This window comes from Sorex araneus, chromosome 2, assembly GCF_027595985.1.
Source record: "Sorex araneus isolate mSorAra2 chromosome 2, mSorAra2.pri, whole genome shotgun sequence".
In the NCBI taxonomy this organism is placed as follows: Eukaryota; Metazoa; Chordata; class Mammalia; order Eulipotyphla; family Soricidae; genus Sorex; species Sorex araneus.
Genome location: NC_073303.1, coordinates 374,734,398 through 374,755,878, shown reverse-complemented (window position 1 = coordinate 374,755,878; position 21,481 = coordinate 374,734,398). Strand labels below are relative to the sequence as shown.

At 39.2% G+C, this 21,481-nt stretch overlaps 1 protein-coding gene across 1 annotated transcript in view; it reads right to left on the bottom strand.

The window, feature by feature from the left end:
* CCDC102B (coiled-coil domain containing 102B) overlaps positions 1 to 21,481 on the bottom strand; it is a 280,013-nt gene that overhangs the window by 133,972 nt on the left and 124,560 nt on the right. The gene's annotated exons all lie outside the window — the stretch shown is intronic.

The following is a 21,481-nucleotide window of genomic DNA, read 5'->3' as shown; positions in this document are numbered from 1 at the left end:
CTATTAAAGTTCTCAATATTAGATCAGAATCTGTAAAAATATATGGGGGAAAACATCAGCAGAATTCTCCAGGAAGTTGACTACAGAGCTAGGAGATGATCACAGTGGCAAAGAAAACAAAATCCAAGAATAAACAAATGGCACTACATCAAATTTAAAAGCTTCTGCATAGCAAAAGAAACTCAGCCTATAATTTAAAAGGCACCCTCCTGAATGGGTGAAAATATTCACTTGCAATAGACCAGAGAAAAAGTTGATATCCAAGACCTACAAGGCACTCAAAAATCTCAATAACAGGAAGTCCAATGGCTCCATCTATACATGGGGTGAAGACATAGATAGACACTTTCCTAAAGAATACATGTAGCTTAGTCAATAGACATAGTAAACATGCTCGTCATCAGTCATGCCTAGAAAACTGAAAATGAAAAGCAACAGAGGTGGGGATGGAGAGATAGCACAGTGAGTAGGGCATTTACCTTGCATACAGCTGACCAGGGTTCAATTCCCAGTATCCTATATGGTCCCTTGAGTACTGCCAGGAGTAATTCCTTAGTGCAAAGCCAGGAGTAAACCCTGTGCATAGCGGGGAGTGAGCAAGAAAGAAAGGAAGATGGAAAGAAAGAAAGAAAGAAAGAAAGAAAGAAAGAAAGAAAGAAAGAAAGAAAGAAAGAAAGAAAGAAAGAAAGAAAGAAAGAAAGAAAGAAAGAAGGAAGGAAGGAAGGAAGGAAGGAAGGAAGGAAGGAAGGAAGGAAGGAAGGAAGGAAGGAAGGAAGAAAGAAAGAAAGAAAGAAAGAAAGAAAGAAAGAAAGAAAGAAAGAAAGAAAGAAAGAAAGAAAGAAAGAAAGAAAGAAAGAAAGAAAGAAAGAAAGAAAGGAAGGAAGGAAGAAAAGCAACAGAAGCAACACAGAAATCACCTCATGCCTGTGAGAGAAGCACATATCAAACTGTCTGGAAAGAACCAGTTTTGGTGGGTTGTGTGTAAATGATCCCACATCCTCATTCGCCTGGAAATGTTGCCTTGTTCAGAATCTATGGAAAGCAATGTGGAGATCTCTCAAAAACTTGAAATAAAACTCCCATACAAGTAATCAAAACCACTTCTTGGTATTGATAAATACCAAGACACAAAAATATCCATTCTGAAGGATATATGAACATAATGATGCCTAATTTGTATAATAGTCAAGGCATTATATGTCTTTTCACATGCCTGACTATAGATAAGTGGATCAAGAAGCTGTGGTATGTATACACAATGAAATACTACGCACCTCTTAAAAGTAACAAAATCATAATTCGCTGCAACATGGTTAGAACAAGAGGATACCATGCATAGTGAAGAAGCTAGTCAGAAGGAAAGGGAGAGGTACAAAATTATCTCTCTCATCTGCGGCACTTAAAGATGCAGAGAAAGGAAGGAGAAAAAGGTCAAAGGCGTTATAATGAAAGAACTGATGCACTCGACAGAGTTTGTAGGGGATATTTGAAAAGAATTGAAGTTGGAGGCCCATGGGAGAGAAGGTGGGTCCACTGGTGCAGGGCAGAATTACGTGCACAGGAGACCCTCATTAAGAGATCAACAGTATTGTAAATCAAAGAACCTCAGTAAATTTTAAAAAATTTCTATAAAAGATAAAATTTGTAGATCTGGAGTGATTGCACAGCGGATAGGGCATTTGCCTTGTACTCGGCAGACTGGATTCAATTCCCAACATCCCATAAGGTCCCCCAAACACCGCCAGGAGTAATTCCTGAGTGAAAAGCCAGGAGTAACCCCTGTGCATCGTTGGGTGTAACCCAAAATGAAAAAAAAAAGATAAAATATTTTTCTCTGATTATCCTTTTCTAACTTTTCATGGGTTGATTTGGGGCCATAATCAGCTATTCTCAAGGCTCCCTTCTGGGTCTGTGCTCATGAATCGCTCCTGGCAAGACTCAGAACCATATGTGAGCTCGGAATCAAACTCAGGTTGGCTGCATGCAAGGCGCGCTCCTCACATGCTATCTCTCTGGCCCTCTGCCTCAATAGCTCAATATCATGAATTTGCTTACATAGTATGGCCCTATGGAAGACTATAAATTATAAAATTTATATTGTAATTTACGATACAATATTTATACCACTATAATCACAAATCAAGCATTTCAAAATTTTATTTTATACTAGCATACCCTCCTCACAAATGTTCACTCTCTGGATATGACCAATGTTGGGAATTCATTTCCCAGAAAAATCAAAACTAAAATGAGGATGTCAGGGTCCAAATTATACAACTATATTTGAGTGACAAATTCCAGCATATTGAGACAAACTTTTTGGATCCAATATGTTACAGAAGTTGTGAAATAATAAATATGCCGTGTTACATAACTGGCTACAAACCCAACAGTTGGCAAAAAATCACTATCAAACTTACAAATCAGATAATTAAAAAAAAATACTTCAAGTAACACAATCGTGACTTAAAGATCCTATTTTTCTTTAAAAGAAGAAACTGACTGTAGTGTCATCAGACTATTCAACCATGTGTCTCCCAATCAAACACCACAGAGGGATGAGCAATGATGGATTTAATTAACATCCCACACCCTTATAAATCTCACTGTCCTCAAACCTGTCTCTCTAGAAAACTCTTCATCACTTCATAGGAATCAAAAGACAAAACTACTTCTTACACAGTGACTTTAGTACAAACAACTATAAAAGTGCCAGGAAATGTGAATAGTGCACAGTTTAGTTTTTTAAAAAAATACAAAACCTTATCACTGTAAAATATTAGATCCTTTGATTTCACTCATAAACAATAGCTCTCATAATCATTGTCTGTAGATTTCTTGATGTTTCACTGCAATATTTTTGTATAGGACTTCACATTTATTGGTGGTTTGGAATATGAGTCTAATGGCATACAATTATATAAATTAATAATAAATGATATGATTTTTCCTCAGTCCCTCTCAGAGAGTCCAGCAAGCGACCAAGAGTATCCTGCCCACACAGCAGAGATTGACAAGCTACCCATGGCATATTTGATATGCCAAAAACAATAATAACAAGTCTCACAATGGAGACGTTACTGGTGCCTGCTCGAGCAAATCAATGAACAATGGGACGACAGTACTATAGTGCTACAGTGCTATATGATTTTGATTAAATGGTACAATATATATAGCACTGTAGCACTGTTGTCCCATTGTTCATCGATTTGCTCGAGCGGGTACCAGTAATATCTCCATTGTGAGACCTGTTGTTATTGTTTTGGGCTTATCGGATACGCCATGGTTAGCTTGCCAGGCTCCGCTGTGCAGGCGGGATAATCTCGGCAGCTTGCTGGGCTCTCCAAGAGGAGAATACAATATACAAAGTAATAATATTTTACCATTCTCATTACTTATGCAATCAAAATTCCCATCAATGTTTTCTTCCAATCATTTAATTTTTTTTTTAATATAGGCAATTAAAGGTTCTACCCAAAGTCTGTCCACTCCAGCTAATTGATCCATTTGTTATTGGAGGAGAGCAGTGCTGCTAGATTTCCCAATTCATCTATTACGGCTTCATGACTGTGAAAAGGATTCTGCTTATCATCACATAGCAAGCAGTTAACTAACCAAGTTATGGGAAAGCGATACTTTGATTTCTCAAGCATACAGAAGTAGTGTCAGATTTAAGCAACTATAAGAAAAGCCCATATCAAGAATTTGCATTTGGCTAAAAACACCTGGAAACTCTTCAGAAACAAATAATTTCAAAATTTCCTTATAATATTGACCTTTTTCAGAACCATTACAATATAAAGGCAAACATTATTGGCCGTGTCTCTTAAAAAAAGAGAGAGAGATAATGTGAAATGAAGTCAGACTCATTTGAGTTTTCTCTAACACTTGAACAATAATTAGTTTTCTGTAGTGTCTTTCCAAATGACTCCCACATTCATACAAATGTTGGTTGATGGCGGGTCTCTCACATACTCCCTCTGTGAACGGGAAAGTAGCGCCTCACCAGCTGCCACAGGATGAAGGCCTGGGGGCGGGGAGGAAGCTGAGCTTCAGCCTCCTCATCCCTGTCCAGATGCCCATCCTTAGAACCCGCCCAGAGTGACCACGGGCGCTGGCCCGGCTGTGTGCCTTCTCAGCCCAGCCCTGCAGCCGTGCCCTCCCTGACTTCCTTCCCTTCCACATACAGTCACTGCTGCCAATTTGCCTCATAGAACCCAACAGACAAACAAATCAGTTAGATTCTTTTTTTCTATTACCTCAAAAACACCAATAATGAAGAAGAGCCTATAAAATTATGCAGGTATGTCTTGCTTGCTTATTTACCATCACGATGAGGCAAATATTCTGGGTCCTTTACTGCTTGACTTGCGTCCTGTTTGCTTACATAATCTTTGTAGTGAGGCCTGTGAGGTTTTCAATATCAATATTCAGCTCTCAGAAAATAACAAAAATGACACTAAACTGATGTGGGTATAGAGAGAAACATACTTATTCTTCATATTTTTTAGGATTCTGTGGTGATTTTAGAAATAGCTGTTATATTGGGGCTGGAGTGATAGCATAGCGGGTAGGGCAGATTTGCCTTGCACGAGACCAACCCAGGTTCGATTCCCAGCATTCCATATGATCCCTTGAGCACCACCAGGAGTAATTCCTGAGTGCAGAGCCAAGAATAATCTCTGTGCATCACCAGGTATGACCCAAAAAGCAAAAAAAAAGAAAGAACTGTTATAGAAAGATTAAGGATGAGCTAGATTAGATGAGTTAGTGATTTTAGGTATAAAACACACATCTCACTAGATTTTAATCACTAATTTGTTTTGTTACACTCCCCAACTACTTGGTCTATCAAAATTAAGTAGGAACCAAAAAAATATTTTCAAATAGATCGGAACGCATTGTCTGAAATATTTAGATGCTATTAAGATGGTTGAGATGAGGCTTAGAAATCTGAAATCCAGTTCAGTCAATGAGACGGATCCCTTCACTCCCAGCAAGACTTAACCAAGACAGAGTTGGGTTTGAATCAGGACGCCAGCTTCATTTTGCACAGTTTTTAATGTTTAACAGACTCAGGCTTCCTGGGGTTCTCCGCCTCACGGAGGGGGTCACAGAAGCTCCCGCTGCCCAGCAGGGCCTCCCCGTAAGGCACTTTCCTTCCTCGGCGGGAACAATGCCGAGGCAGTCTACTGGAAAAGCAGCGCTTCCGCAAAGTGGAAAACTCAGCAGAAGGAGAAAATTGGTCCCTGCCAGGTAGGGAAGCCTCCGATGCAGCCTTCCCAGCCACCTGGTCCAAGGGAAGGCGTGAGCCTCAGAAGATGCTGAAGGGTGAAATTAAGGCCACGGGAGCTCTAACACCCCTGCCGCGTGGAATGCGAGAGAGGCCGCACCCCGGGCTCAAATGATTAAGGCTTCTGCTCCACTCAGGGAAACCAACATTGAGTTTCCCTGTCCTCTCCATGATGCTCTTTCTCTGTGTGAAGAGACATCGCTTCATTCATATGATAATTTCATGTATGTAAGATCCGGACTAACTCCTGGAGCACCTGTCCAGGATTCCTTCCCCTGATGGCCACTTCCTGGCCCCCAGCTCACTGTCCTGAGTCTTCACTTTGTCTGTTACCATCAAGCTTCAGCATTCCAGCTATACCCTTGCCCCTCAAGAAATCACTGTCGTTACCCAAACGCCAGCTTTTTGGAAAAGCATCGGTCTTAGGTCTTAAGCTTGACAGAAAAGCAATTCCTGCATCAGCAGGACACGCCTCTGCCCCTCCCTCTGTCTTAGCGCAGTCTAAGGGTGGCACCGTTCCACTCGCCCATCTGTGTTTGGAGAAGGAGCTACGGCCTTCTTGGGCTCCTGTCTTTCCACCTCAAAGCCTCTGGACGCGTGTGTCTCAAAGAGATGGCTCCACTATCTAACATAACTAGTTTCGTTTTTTTTAATTTTATATTTAAAAAAAAAATACCTTCAGATGATTACCTATAATAGTTCCCTCCATTCATCCAGCTCGCACTCCATTCTTATCCATTTCAACCTGGTTGCTCCCTGGAATACCTGAAAATTCCCAGCAAGTGAGTCTTAAATTCACATACCATCTACTAAAGGGATGCATTTTATTCCTCCGTGACATCTCTCCATCGCACTTGACAGAGGTGACCCCTTCCTCCAGGAATCAGTGTTCTTCGAACCACATTATTTTGGTTTTTCTAATTTGTTTTGAAGTTGTGTATCAGCCTCATGGCAGTCTCTGCTCTTTGGCTATTTACAACCTCCTTCCTAAAGGACCAGTGACTCATCTCTTACTCTTTGCGTAGGACATGAGCCTTGTATGCGGCCAATCTAGGTGCAATCCCCTGTCACCTCATCTGGTCCTCAGTTCCAAGCAAGGAGTGACCCCTGAGTGCAGAGCCAGGATTAAGCCTGAGCACTGCTGGGTGTGCGCCTTCACACACACAAAAGAATAACATGCCCAATGTAAACTTGAATCTTAGTAAAAATGAACATATTGTGAGACGTGAAATAAATAAGCAGTTGCTGTAAAGATATTCATTGAAATATCACTGTAACTGTCATCCCATTGCTCATCGATTTGCTTGAGCGGGTATCAGTAACGTCTCCATTGTGAAACTTGTTACTGTTTTTGGCATATCGAATACACCACGGGTAGCTTGCCACGCTCTGCTGTCCAGGCAGGATACTCTCGGTTGCTTGCTGGGTTCTCCGAGAGGAGTACATTTTTCATACAATTTATTATTACATAGGTGAAGCAATATGACTTTATAATGAACTAAAAATACTGATTACACAAACACAGGAATGTCTTTGCTGATCTGTATTCTTAATCTTTTTTGGGGGCAGGAGGGGGTAGCACACCTGGCTGAGATTTATTAATATTATTTGAGTTGGTTATCAGAGCCATTGTTATGATACGGTTATATCATAACCATATTTTAATAATGACTGGTATTCAGGGCTTAACACATGTGAAATCACAGACAATTACTCATTTGAAATCAATTGCATTATGTCTATCATAGTTCAAAAATAATTACACTCTATTTACCTGCTATCTGCTTTAAAATCCTAAAGTCTGATATTTTCAGAGGTAGCTCAGAGGGTGGGAGCAAGTGCTCTGCCGGCCCGAGGCTCATGTTCAACTCTGGGTGTCGCTCGCATTGACTCCAAGTACAGGGCCAGGTGTTGGCCCCAATCCAGAGCATTGTCAAATGATATAATAAAGATTTAATTTTTTTTGTTTTTTGGGTCACACCCTGAGATGCACAGGGGTTACTCCTGGCTCATGCACTCAGGAACTACTCCTGGCAGTGCTCGGGGGACCGTATGGGATGCTGGGAATCAAACCCAGGTCAGCCGCGTGCAAGGCAAACGCCCTCCCCGAGTAAAAGAAAAACACATTTGACTTTCCACAATGCATATTTTATCATTTTAAGTATTTTATTTCATAAGATGATTTTATAATCGGATTTTGTTTCATAATCTGAATCCAAAATTATAAGATACTTTAAAAAGCAATGATTTTACAAAAAAAAATAAAAATTGAGGACATATTTGATTTAAATTTTTTTTTCTCATTATCTTTCTAGGTTAGAAACATTTTCAGACTTTGAAACATTTTCATTCTATTTCAAAATAATCTATTTTGGTTACTAGAACAGTCAATTCTTCAGAAAGATTGTGAATACTCCCCAAAGAGCTTTTCCATCATATATTATCAAAAGCCCAAGTAGACTTATCTTGGTTTTCTTTTTATGAAAGTTTAATGAGTTTTATAATTTATTATTCCTGTCAGAAGAAACTTAAAAATTAATTTATAAATGCATTTTGTCTTGAATGATTTATTTATAAAAAAGCAAAGACTTACTGAATAAAAGGTTGGGGTGGAGTGATATCAATACAGTCTTAAACATATCTCAGACATTGTATAGATAATCCATTATCAAACCCACAAATGAAACAGTGGAATGATCAGTGTCCATCAATGTTATTCACCTGGTAACCAAATTTAAGTGCAACATAGACCCATTTTTGTTAGAGTTTAAGAGAGCGATGGCACCTAGTAGGTGCTAATGAAACAGAGGGTGGAGAGAAGTTACTCTTACTAAGGAAGGGAGAAGGCTTTGTAGTCAAGAACAGAACATAGACAGATAAAAAATTGGCCTGCTTGTGGTTCCCAGTTTCTGCTTCCAAGATAAGCCCAGGAGATCAAAGTAATGTGACCGAGGACAGATGACAATAGAAGTTCTTCCACCGAGGAAACTGGAGAGAGGAGAGTAATGAAGAACTGCGCCCCCCCCCCCCAAATACTCCCTTCAATTTTCATCATAAGGGGAGAGGACAGCAGTGAGGCCCTTGCCTTGCCCCCGGCTTATCCAGTTCCATCCCCGACACCATATATGGCACCCGGAGAGCACCTCTGGGGATGGTGCAAAGACAAACAAACAAACAAAAATACAAAATGGGATAAAAAGGTCAAGGAAATAATATTTAGTTTTATCTTTACTTTTATTTTTGGGGGGTCACATCTGTCGGTGCTCAGGGGACCATAAAGGATGCTAGGATTTGAACTCAAATCAGTTGCACGGGAGCCTGACCCACTCTACGATCACTCTGGTCTCGCAGATAATAATTTGGATTCCACTGAATTTCCACTTTTCTTTCTCTGATGGAGTGAGGACATCTGACTCAGTAGGCATTCGCTGGTTCCTCTCACTGGACTGAACGCCTCTCAGCTCACAGCCAGAGCCCTTCCTTCTAGTTCTCCTCCTTGTGTTGCTAAACATCTCCAGGTTATATGTGTATGTGTATGTATATGTGCATATACATATATACACATATATATATTTTAATTGAATCACTGTGACACACACAGTTACACAGTTGTTCTTGATTAGGCTTCAGTCACGCAATATTCCGACATCCATCCTTTCACCAGTGTACATTTCCCACCACCAATGTCCTCAGTTTCCCTCCTGCTCCCCCACCTCTCAGCCTCTCTCTCTCTCCACCCCCCTATCTCCTTCTAGGCATTACGGTTTGTGATACAGGCACTGAAAGGTTACCATGTTTGCTCCTCTCCCCGCTTTCAGCATGCAGTTCTTATCCACAGTGATCATTTCCAACCACCACGGTCATCGTGGTCCCTTCTCCAACCCAACTGCCCTAAGATTCTGATGCTGGGGAAAAAGATGCACCAATGCCAGGCTGGAGCTAAAGCTGGTTTCAGCAGAGAGTGAGGCCCTGAGGAGCTGCATGCAGCAACAGCATATAGGAGCGTCTCTCTCCCCAGTTCACAGTTCATCAGGAGGGAGGAGGCAGGGCTGGGTGGGGTGGAGGCAGGCTGATCTACAGAATGTCCACAAGGAATCCGAGAGAGGCTCCCATGAGCATCCCCGCACGGCACCGTGGGAGCAGCTCCCAGCCTTCCGACTCTTCTTTCCCTCACACTACAGACCTTTTGATACGTGTGTGTTTCTCGAGCCCTGCAACCGAACTCTAAGTACGGTGACAGTCAGTACCTCTGTGTTGAAAATGCCAGGAGTCGAATCAAAGAGCAGATACTACCTGAGTTTTAGTGGAATTTCTTAGACCTATAATAGATGAAGCAGCTGCACCTTATTAAAACAAAATTAGCATCACTTAATCTCCTTTATTAAACCTATGCTACAAATACAGATGAGAAGAAAATGATATGTGGCACTTGAAAACTCATACTGCCTCCATCACACACAAACTCACACACACACACACACACACACACACAATGCACACAATGCCTGAAAATCCTTCACCTCATTTTGAAAATATTCTATTTTAAATCTTAAACCTAAATACTGATTGAAACGTTTTTCTTTAAATATTTTGTGATCATACAAAGAACAGATGTAAGACACATCTAGTAAGAGGAAGGAATGAAAAAGGCATTTGTCCCTGAGCCTAAGTCAGGTTCTTAAACGGTGATCCATTCTAAAATAAAGACCAAAATATTAAAACACAGATAACCTATGGAGGGAAGGTCACAGATGACTTTTAAACATTTTATAAACCCCATTTTTATTATTTTTCTTATGTAGCCTATAGAGCCAACAGATACAGCATTCATTATGAGATGTTCATTAATAGAAGAAATGCTCCAGATTTATAAGCCCAAATGGTGCCAAACAAGCAGTATCTTTGGTAGTAAGTGATTTAATTCTATGTGGCTAAAGGTAGATAATTAATTTTAACTGGCTTAAGGTAAAATTATCCTTGCAATACAGACTCAGCCAGCTAATTATTTCTCCATATGCTTCTGCTTCCCACACCTGTCTCACCTTGGCACGAGGACCTCTCGTATGCCACTCTGTGTCCCTGCTGCCAAGGACATGCGCCCCAAGGTGCCACCCACCTACTGGCCACGCAGAGAGAACCTGATTTGGAAGCTTCTGTCTGGCACATCCAGAGATGCATTCGATGTGCGACATTCAGCGAAATGCAATAGTGAAATGCATACAACATCCTTGAAGATACGTAATTTGGGAGCTGGGAGGTAGTAGAATTAGGCGAGGCAGGGGCCTGCACTGGGTTCGTGCCCCAGGAATGGCTCTTGAGCACTACCCGGTGAGAGTCAGGAGTTCCAGAATGTGGATGCCCCCGTAATGCTTAAGCAGATTCACTGCCTTGCATCTGGACATTGAACTGCCTGTGGTGTTAAGCATCACCAGCGCCATCCACTAGTCGGGTCCCCTAAGCACTGCTTGAGAGATTCCCACCCCAAAGAAAATATGTCATTTGAAATTCACATTAATAAAAGTGAATTTAAGTATTGTCTTTCCTAAAGTTACACACACACAACACACACACATGCCTCTCTCTCTGTCTCTGTCTCTTCTCTGTTTCTCTCTCCCTCTCTCTCTTCAGCAACGCCATCAAATATCAGTGAACTTATTCCCAGTTATCACAAAGTATATTTTATAATCCTTTTTTACAATATCACCACGGTTATATTATAACGTATTTTGCAAACTGAAGTGTGAGCTTGAGAGTTTCCAAACTATAGTGTACCTGAAAATCACTAAGGTGCTTGTTTGAATTACGTGCACTTCTAGATTCCAAGTTACATGCCTTCTAATAAAGAATTTTTATTTCCAGAAAGAAAATTATCTGGTACAGATAGATCATGTTCCAACTCTAAGAAGCAGTGCCCTGTAGAGAATATTTCTCATCTATTTTTAAATTCTTTCTCTTCTCCATGCTAATTCCATCCAGTGTACATAGAGTAACATGGTTTCAGCAGAATAGAAAATAAGCTGAATGTCAAATATGAGTGTGATTTGTAATTATTCTTTCTCTATTGACTTCCCGTTCACTCTGCACTAAAATAGAACCACCTTCACAAAGAGAAAAAAAAGAACTATGGAACGGAAAATTAAATTACAGTTGGTTAAAAAGCAAAGAGATGATTCTTGTTAGTTACTGATGTATTTGTACTTCCTCTCTTGTATTTTCCTAGAACTTAGAGAGAATTAGAAAGGCTGCCAAATGTTATGGGAATTTAAATACCATTAAATTAAGCATAATAAAATGATAGGAAAACAGAAAGTGATGGCCAGTAGTAGAGAAATATTAAATGAAAAATCTCTCAATTATGTCAACAACCATATTAAATTTAACTGTGCAAATTAAAAAGAAATCAATCCAGCAAGTGGAAACAGTGCGCTAAGTATATTGGGAGCCAACAGCCATTTCATTGAAAATAAACTAAAATTCCAGAGAAATATTACATTGTCCTCATGAACCAAAGTAATGTCTTTATTTAAGTCCAAGAGCTAAATTTTGGAAAGCATCATGGAATCACAGAATTTGGGGGCTGGAGAATCTCAGTTACTTATTCCAAACTATTCTTGCAAAAAAAAAATTGGAATGAAAATACTAAGTATTACTTGGTCCACATCCCCAAATATTGTTCATGGACCCAGGATATAAATTTCACTCTTGTAGTTTCTAGATTTTGGTGCCATTTTCTTAAATGAGCTGGATCCTGCTTTTGGCTGTTTCCAAGTTCATTGAACAGGGAAATCACTGCCCAAAACAATGGTCGGTCCACAGAGAACAAACATGCAAATCTCTGTTTCAACACAAGAACTGGTTCGATGCAAACCTACAGCGAAATCAGTGCTTCTCAGTTTTCGAGGATGTCAAGTTTCCCTCGGCGGCTTATTAAACCAGCTTTCTGGGGCTGACACCTGGAGTTTCCAGGTCAGGAGGTCTAAGGCAGGGCCTGACATTTCCTGCTTCTGCAGACACTAATGATTCCACGTCAGGACTCTTGAGAGCCACTGAGCAATACAGTGATGTGTAAATGAGTGAAAAGCACTAAACAGAACAGAAATGCTTCATATTTTCTTTTAGATCTAACTGTCACCTAGAGCTGTAATCATGGTACTGTGTTTCTTCTGGTCTATTGGTCAATGATTATGAAAATAATTTAATAAACTTCCATTTTACAGAATGAATTACCTAAAGTTTAGTCTGCCTGGGACTAATGACACATAGGACTGACTTAGCCTACGAAAGCCCTTCTCTCCATAGCCAACGTTTATCTTAAAGAGTGAGTTATGCAACATAAACAAACAGACAAGTAGCATACTTTGGAGATATGTTTTTTTTTAATGGGGGCTATGTCATACCACTGTTCTTATGAAAATGTACAAAATTTTTTTAGCTTAGTAACAGCTTTTACTGCCACAGTGGCAATCAATAAGCCCTTGTATTTTAGTACCAGAGAAAATTTTTATTTCTTTAAAACATTTTTAAATTACAGATTAGATCATATGGTTACAAGAGTGTTCAAGTTTATGATATCCATGTACAAAGTTACCTCTCCATGGCATGTTATTTATAATCCAAGACCAAAGGCTCGTCATTGTTTGAAACTATCTATTCTCTGGTTTTGTTTCTATATTCCACAAATGAATGAGAATATCTAGTGCTTGTCCTTTTACCTCTCAATTACTTTTCTCAGCATGAAACCGTCCAGTTACATCCAAGTTAGAGCAAATTTATTTCATCTTTTACAGCTGCATGCTACTCCACTGTGAATATATACCACAAGTTGTTTATATCTGTTTGTCTATCATTGAATATTTGGATTATTCCATAACCTAACAACTGTACTAAGATCTTTAAAGAATATATATAATATATTTAAATATATGTATATATTTTTATGATCTACAGTAGATGACAAGAAATGAAGTTGCTGGGTCATAAGGGAATTCCATTTTTATTTTTCTGTTTTTGAGGAAGCTCCACGCTGCTTTCATAGAGGCTGAACTAGATGCCATACCCACTAACATGAGCAATCATGAATCAAGGTATCTGTTTCACTAAATCTCTTCCATCAAGTTTCCAGGGTTTTTTTATGTGTCATTCTCACTAGTGTGATCTTATCTCTTGCTGTTTTGTTTTTATTTTGAATTTCACTGGATCACTCTGAACTAAGGAATTATGCCTGGTGGGGTCAGGGCATGCCTACCTGCTAAACTATCTATCCAGCCCTAAGAAGTGGCTTATTCTTACTAACAAACACTCAATGCCTAAGGTTATTCTCTTCATCTTACCCCTTTCTGAAAGTGAAAGCAGTGCCTTGGAAGATGTCCTGAAGTAACAAATTAATCATTACTCTAAAAAATATAACTTGAAACCAAACTGTTGACACCTCATGAGTTGTTTTTAAGACTGATGAATATTTAGTATTCAAGTCATTTTTTCTGCAGTGGAACAGGTTTTATATTTCTCTTTTTTGATGAGGTAAATGGAGACATAACAGAAATATCTCTTAGGACTACTTGTTATTGGAATCATATATTCTTATTTTCATTCTCTTCTTGTTCTGGGGAACCATATCCAGCAATGCTCCAGGCTCGGTGCTCAAAGGTCACTCCTAGAGGTGCCCGGGGGGACCCTGTGATGCTCTTCAGTGACCCTGACAAGCCGCGTGCAATGTGTGCTCTGAGCCATCCAGCAATCTCCAGCCAAGAATCATACACTATTTTGCACCTTCAATCCACGTTTTGTATGTTAAACAAGAAACACACTAGTACTCAGAATCTTCTCATAGATTCTGTGGCTCAATCCAAAATGAATGATAATGGCTTATTCAGTTTGAGCACCAGACATCAAATTACCTTGTTTTCCTAGGTATGTGTCAATGCCCTGACTATCAAGGACCGAATTTCATTTCCTATTTCTCCCAATGTGAAGAGAAGTCACTCTATAATTTTCACAGATATCAATATACTTTTTCTTTGATCTTTATAATTACTTAGTTCCTCTATAAAAAATTTATTTTTATTAGAAATAGTAGAAAAATAATAGAAATATTTTTTTCAAATGAAAAAATACTCTAATTTCCAACACTTCCCCCTAAAGAATACATATATTTTTGAAATTGCCTTACTTCAGAAGAAATAGATATACAAACAATAGCGACACTTCAAGATTCAAAAAGCACTCAAGAAGCTTTTGGAATCTCTTGAAATCTATTTTGTTATTTGTGATTTCATATAACTGTTTTGCTTTCAGGCTATCGTGGTTATAATAACCTTTACAAATCACGTATATTATTTTTCCATTACACTTATCTCAATTGATTTTTCAATTAAATTTATTAATCTCATAAAAATGTAATATTCTAAAAACTGCATCTTTTGACACAGAAAAATATTGTCTTCCACAAATTATTTCTATTGAAAAAAATTACTGACATTTCTTTAACGTAAAATTTGTGGGGAAAGTCCTTTCGTTAAAGGAAAGATAAAGAACAAAGGAGAATTAAGGGAAATAATATAACACAGTAATAATATAACACTGTTAAAAGAGAGAAAGAGTTCCTTTTAACACCATGAACAAGGATGCCTATTTCCACCACTCCTCTTCAAAAATTATAACTAGGATAATTACACACTAAATTGAAATAGAAGAACAAAATCACTGCTCACATGTGATACAATTTTGTAGAAAAATAAAAAGGTCCAAAGAATATGCAAAATTTTAGAGATTAAACACAAATTCAGAAAAATTCTAGAGAAATAAACAAATAATAATCAATTGTATTTGTATATGCTAGCAATGACTAATTTTAAAATAAATTTAAATATTCAATTTCCATTAGCATCCAAAAAGAATAAAATAAAATAGAAACTACTGAACCAAATAGATAAAGGATTCAAGCTCATTTTTGTGTGTAGTAATCTCATTAATCTCATAACAATGTTTTTCATTTTTTTTTATTTTTGGTAGGGAGGGTACACCCACCTGTACTCAGGGCTTTCTCCTGGCGGGGCTCAGGGAGCAATGAGGCTGAGGATCAAACCTGGGTCAGTTGCATGCGAGGCAAACACATTCCACTGCCTTATCTCTCCAGCCCCCAGAGACACTCTGAACATTATATTAAACTGCTAGAAAAATTAAATAAGATATAAGTCACTGGAATAGCATTCCATGTTCATGGGTAGAAATATTTTACCTTGTTGTCTTAATGCACGGCTGAAGCAATAGCATAGCGGTAGGGTGTTTGCCTTGCACCAGGCTGACACAGCCTGGTGCCTCTGCCCCTCTTAGAGAGGGGTTCCTCTGCCCCTCTTAGAGAGCCCGATAAGCTACTGAGAGTATCTGGTAAGCTACCTGTGGTGTATTCAATATGCCAAAACCAGTAACAGCAAGTCTCCCGATGGAGACGTTACTGATGCTCACTCAAACAAATCGATGAGCAATGGGATTTTCTGTTGTCTTCCTGTTGTTGTCCTGTTGTTGTCTTAATCTGTTCAGGCTACAATAATAGAGATACCGTAAACTGGGTGATTAATAGATAAGTTCACATTTGGCAGTCTCTTTTAATATGTCTATAGTGATTTTATTGGCAGATATGAGAAAATGATACTTAAATTTATGTGAAATGTTTCTAGTTCTTGATTACCCAAAAATTATATTGAGGGAGACTAAATATGAATTTCCTTATTTAAAAACTTACAAAAGGATACAATAATCAAAACATTATGATACTGGCATGAGAATAAAATTTAGATTGTTGAATAGAACTGAAAGTCCAGAAATGTACACACGCATTTATGGATGCTATGGTTTTCTAACAACTCAGTTAGAGGAAAATGCCTTCAAAAAATAGTAGTGGGAAAGATGGATATCCGTAAATAAAATAATGAAGTTGGAATCTAATGTCACATTTTATTAGTTGGAGTGAAATAAAAAGTGTCATAGAAAATTAATAATCTAAATATAACTAACCTATAAATGTTTTAGAAGAAAACAGAGGGGATAAATTTCCATAACCTTGAATTCAGTAACAGATTCTTAAATATAATATTTTATAGTTACTTCAAGAACAAAATAAGTAGTGAAGCAGCTGTGTCCAAAGATAAAAGGAATATGAACTCACTGAGGTCAGAATATAATAGTTTACCTACCATACAAAGGTATTTGGTAGTTCCTCTGAAAGTAAGATTACATAACTAACAGATCACCCAGCCATTCCACTCATGAATACTTACCCACCAATAGTAAAATGAGTATCACTGTATGGTTGTATCACTGTCAAACTGTTGTTCATTGATTTCTTGAGTGGGCACCAGTAATGTCTCCATTTGCCCCAGCCCTGAGATTTTAGCAGCCTCTCCTTACTCGTCTTTCCCAATGATTGGAGGCTCTTTCAGAGTCAGGGGAATGAGACCCATCATTACTGTTTTTGGCATATCCAATACACCACAGGGAGCTTGTCAGCCTCTGCCGGTGAGGGCAGGATACTCTTGGTAGGGAGCCTGCCAGGCTCTCTGAGAGGTATGTGGATATATATTATTACTTTCTATGATTTGTTGCCTGCTGTCTGAACTCCATTAAATATGGTGTGGTAACTATGGAAAATGGGTGGGAAGTGTTTTATAATGTGTCTCACGGTCTGGAAAGCAGCCTGGAGCCTGGTGGTAGTTGGGTAGTGGAGGTCGGTTGCCAGAGCTGGGTCCCTTGGGGTGGGGAGAGTTCTCACTCGCCCCTCTCCAGGGCGCCCTGAGTGAAAACAGCCTGGCTCGGAGTCCCAGGAGTAAAATGAGTACCGAAATAAATACATGTGCATGCAATTTCATGATACCAGTAAGCACAAAGGCTAAAGATAGAAGAGACACAAGTGTCGAGGCCATTAGCTCCTGACAAAGGAACAGTGGATGATGTTCATAGAATTCAATTCTACGCAGTCGGAAAGGAATAAATTACTGATGTGTGATACAGCGTGAAAGAATATAGAAACCCTTGTAGTGAGTTAAAGAAACCAGTGGCAAAAGTGATGCATTCTCTTTGTAGGAAATATCCCAAACTGGAAAACATCCAGACGAGAAATGGGAGCTGTGGCCCAGAGAGAGAGAGAGAATAGGGTGTTGCTATACAGTGTTTACTGAGCTTGCTTTCAGATGATTAAAATGTTTTAGAATTAGAAAAAGGAGGTGGCTGTACAACATTTACTGATAAACGATTATCTCATACACAGAAAGGAGACTTTAAAAGGCCACATAAACCTCTAATAACCTTGCATCAATTGCAGTTAATAGAATAAAAGGTAAAGCATACAAACTAAAGATCAATCAAAATATACAATGGAATTTAAATAATGAAAATGGAAGTGTAAATTAATTTATTCTTCTGTGCACACATTCATGATGATGTGCCAAGCACTCGGGTAGCAAGTGAACTAATATGCACCAGTTTAATTTAACAGAACATGACAGAATTGAGTGTTTCCGCAAGACAAAGCAAAATCTTATCCAACAATTTCTTTCTAAAAATAGTGCTTCATATATATGAAAACCCTTACCTGTTTCTCTTTCCCATAGGAAATGACAAAGCAGGAAGAAAATCAGAACTATAATTTTATGATATATTTGTAAGGAACAAATTTGGAAGTGCGTGTGGGGCCGGGAGAGACAGTGCCAGCACTGGCTTTGCACACGGGCAGCCTGGGTTTGAAATCTGGCACCGCAGACGGCCCCCTGGTCACGTCTAGGCGCGATCCCCGAGTGCAGAGCCTGGAGCAAGCAAGCCCAGTTATCGCAAAAGAAAAAGAATTAAACCAACTTGAACAACACAATAACAATCAAATACATGTACTTGCCTGTGAGCAACCATGTCGTCTGAGAGTTGACGGTACCTGAGACCAAGATACGGCCCAGTGGTAGAATACAGATCAGACCTCTGTGGTGTCAGACCTCGGGTTCAACACCTAGTAGCACTTTTTTTAAAAAAAATTCACCTTAGTTGGGAGCTGGAGAGATAGGACAGTGGCTAGGGAATGTGCCTTGAATGTGTTCAACCTGGTTCAATCCCCAGCACTCCCTCATTGTCCTCTGAACCCTCCAGATGTGATCCCGGAGCACAGAGCCAGGAGTAAGCCCTCAATACCGCAGGGTAGGGCAGAACCCCCACCTGAAATCCACCTTATTTTGCATCTTTATTGAATGCTAATGGCAGCTCTCTCAGCACATAATTTCCTAATATGGTCAACAAATGTCTAGAAGACTAAGAAACTCTCTCTGCTAAACTGTAAGCAGCTTGGGGAGAAGAACCCTGCTCCACGCAAGGTTCCGTTGGAAACATGAAAGCCTCTTTTGTTAAAAGCACCCCAAGTCATGAATGTGTTCCTGAAATAACTAAACTGCAATTCACCCAAAATATTATGTCTCATCATTTTTTGTGTTTCAAAAATAATATTCTGAGACCAAGTGATAGTACAGTGGGTAGGTTGTTTGCCTGGAACTTGGTCAACTTGGGTTCAATCCCTGGCACTCCATGTGGTTCCGGAGCCCATCAGGCTTGGTCCCTGGGCGGAGAGCCAGCAGGAAGTCCTGCGGACCACCAGGTGGGCCAAACACCAAAACAAAAACAAAAACAAAAAAGAAAAAGCAAAAGATACTCTTCAAAATAGATGCATCAAAATAATTCTTTTATTTTGTTTGAACCTGGCACCACATATATTTTATCACATTGATAAAACAGAATTCATTTAATGTACAAAGCATTTAAATTTTCCTTATATCTGGCTCTACAGTAGTCTCTTTACTGATGGTATACTAAAAATTCTCGACTGGGGCCAGAGTCATAGTACAGTGGGTAGGGTGTTTACCTTGCAGGTGGCCAAGCTGGGTTCAATTCCCAGCATCCCATATGATCCTCCAAGCACTTCCAGGAGTGATTCCTCAGTACAGAGTCAGGAGTAACCCCTGAGCATCGTTGGGTGTGACCCCCCGAAAAAAATAGAATATATAAAAGAAGAATTAAAAAAATCTCAACTGTTTGAAAAGAGCAAAACTGTGCAATAATAGTTAAATATACTAAATCAACCTATTATCATCAAACTATATTTTCTATCTATATTTTCGTATTATTTTACTACCGAAGGATGGGTGTAATTACTTAAGAAATCATAAGCTATAAGCTATAGAAACTATAAAAGAAAAACTATGATTAGGAATAACTTGGCAAAAAACACTGGTTTGGGTGGTAACCCACTGAATGGAAATAAAACATAATTCCAGACTAAGTTACAAAGAAAATAAACATAATGTCATTCCTTGGATCTGAACTGTTGTCTGTAAAGTAAACTCATTAGAAATTGACTTTGATGGCCTTTTCACTTTCAGATTAATTCATCATTTCCCTGAGACACATCAATTACCACCCTGTCACATTAACTTTTCGAAAATGACCCCTTATGTGACCTGAATGAAAGGATCTTGTTGCCAAAATGATTTAAGGAAAGAAGCTTCCAAAGCATTTTATGAGAGGCACGCTGAGAGTTCAGGGGGCTGTACCCGACAGAATACGTGCCACTTTTCCCTGCAACTTTTTACTTTAAAAAGTGTCTGGGCTGCAGGGGCCAGAAATAAGACTTCATGGGTTCAAGAATGAACGAATCAGCAAGTACAGGATTTTTAATATCATACTTTTAAATGGCAAGGAAATATTTTTGTTTTCCACGACTGTAAAAAAAAATCATAATTGATTGTGATAAATATTCGATTAAATGTATTGCTTCACCCCTTTGTTTATTTTGTTCTGACTTGTAAAGAGAGAGAGACAAAATCCCTTCTTTCCTTCTCTTATTCTCTGTTCTCTCTCTCTTTTTGACACTTCTATCATTTTTATTGAAGTACTGGGATTTACAACACTGTTAATTATAATTTTCAAGCACCCATCATTCCAACACCACACCCCATGCTAGCTCAGTGCTATAAACAAAATATTCAGTTCTAATGACTCGGACCATTTGTTGCCCCCATACTGCTGCTTTTTCTAAATCCCATATATGGGATATCTCTCTATATATATCTCTCTCTCTCTTTCTCCCTCCCTCTCTCTCTTTCTCCCTCTCCCTCTCCCTCCCTCTCTCTCTCTCTCTCTCTCTCTCTCTCTCTCTCTCTCTCTCTCTCTCGCAGATGGTGACATCAGAACTGCATGAAAAGCATTTCTCTGTTCTCTTGATGGTTCATAGCAAGGGGAGACAGCTTGGAAAGGAATTTGGAGTCATGTTGATCTGACAGTTTTCACCAACTCATAGCAAAGATCCATTTTCTTAATCCAGAGCTATTTTTGTTTCTTAAAAGATGATCTCTATGGACTCTGCCTGGACACGTTCTTCACTCCCCCAGGGCACTATGAGCTATCATTCCTAGTGGTCCTACCGGCTGTTCCCTAGATTCTTAATAAGAAGGTGATGATCACCAACACCCTCTCGTCGCCTTCCAAATGATTCCCACTTGAAGGAAGAGTACGGTGGGGAAGCACACTCACTGATTGGTCAGACATTCTGAAATCTTCCCAATTTCCAAATTCTGTCTAGGTCCAGACAAAGAAACTTCACTGGCTCCAGTGGCCCAGAGCTCAACTCAGTACCCACAGACAGAAGACATGTGAATAAACGTCAATGCCAGTTCTAGAACTAGCCAATGCTAGTTCAGACCCCGACATACACTCCTATTCCTGACTACTACACTTCATGTTACAACAAATAGACATAAATGGAAAGAATCAAAGTGAAATAGAATTTCTTCTTCTTCTGTGCGCCCTTCCTTAACAATCCTCATGATGTATTATTGATGCTAACTGGTATGTTTATCTCCCTGTACAGACCCTGAGCTTGTGCTGGGAAGTGAATTGTTTTTAATGAATCATTATTCTTCACTCCCCACATCGCCAGGATCTAGAATAGCAACTGACATGCCATATCTAACTTTGTTCCGTACAAATGAGTCCAACAGAAACAGGTATTTAGAAGCATATCAAACCATTTTCCACAGCTGAAAAAAATTCTATGCCTTTGGAAGCAGATATATGCAAAAGAAACAATTCTCCGCAGATTTATCAGGCTATAGGTAAGGTGGGAATGAGTATAGCAATGCAGTGTTTTTTGAGTCCACTTGA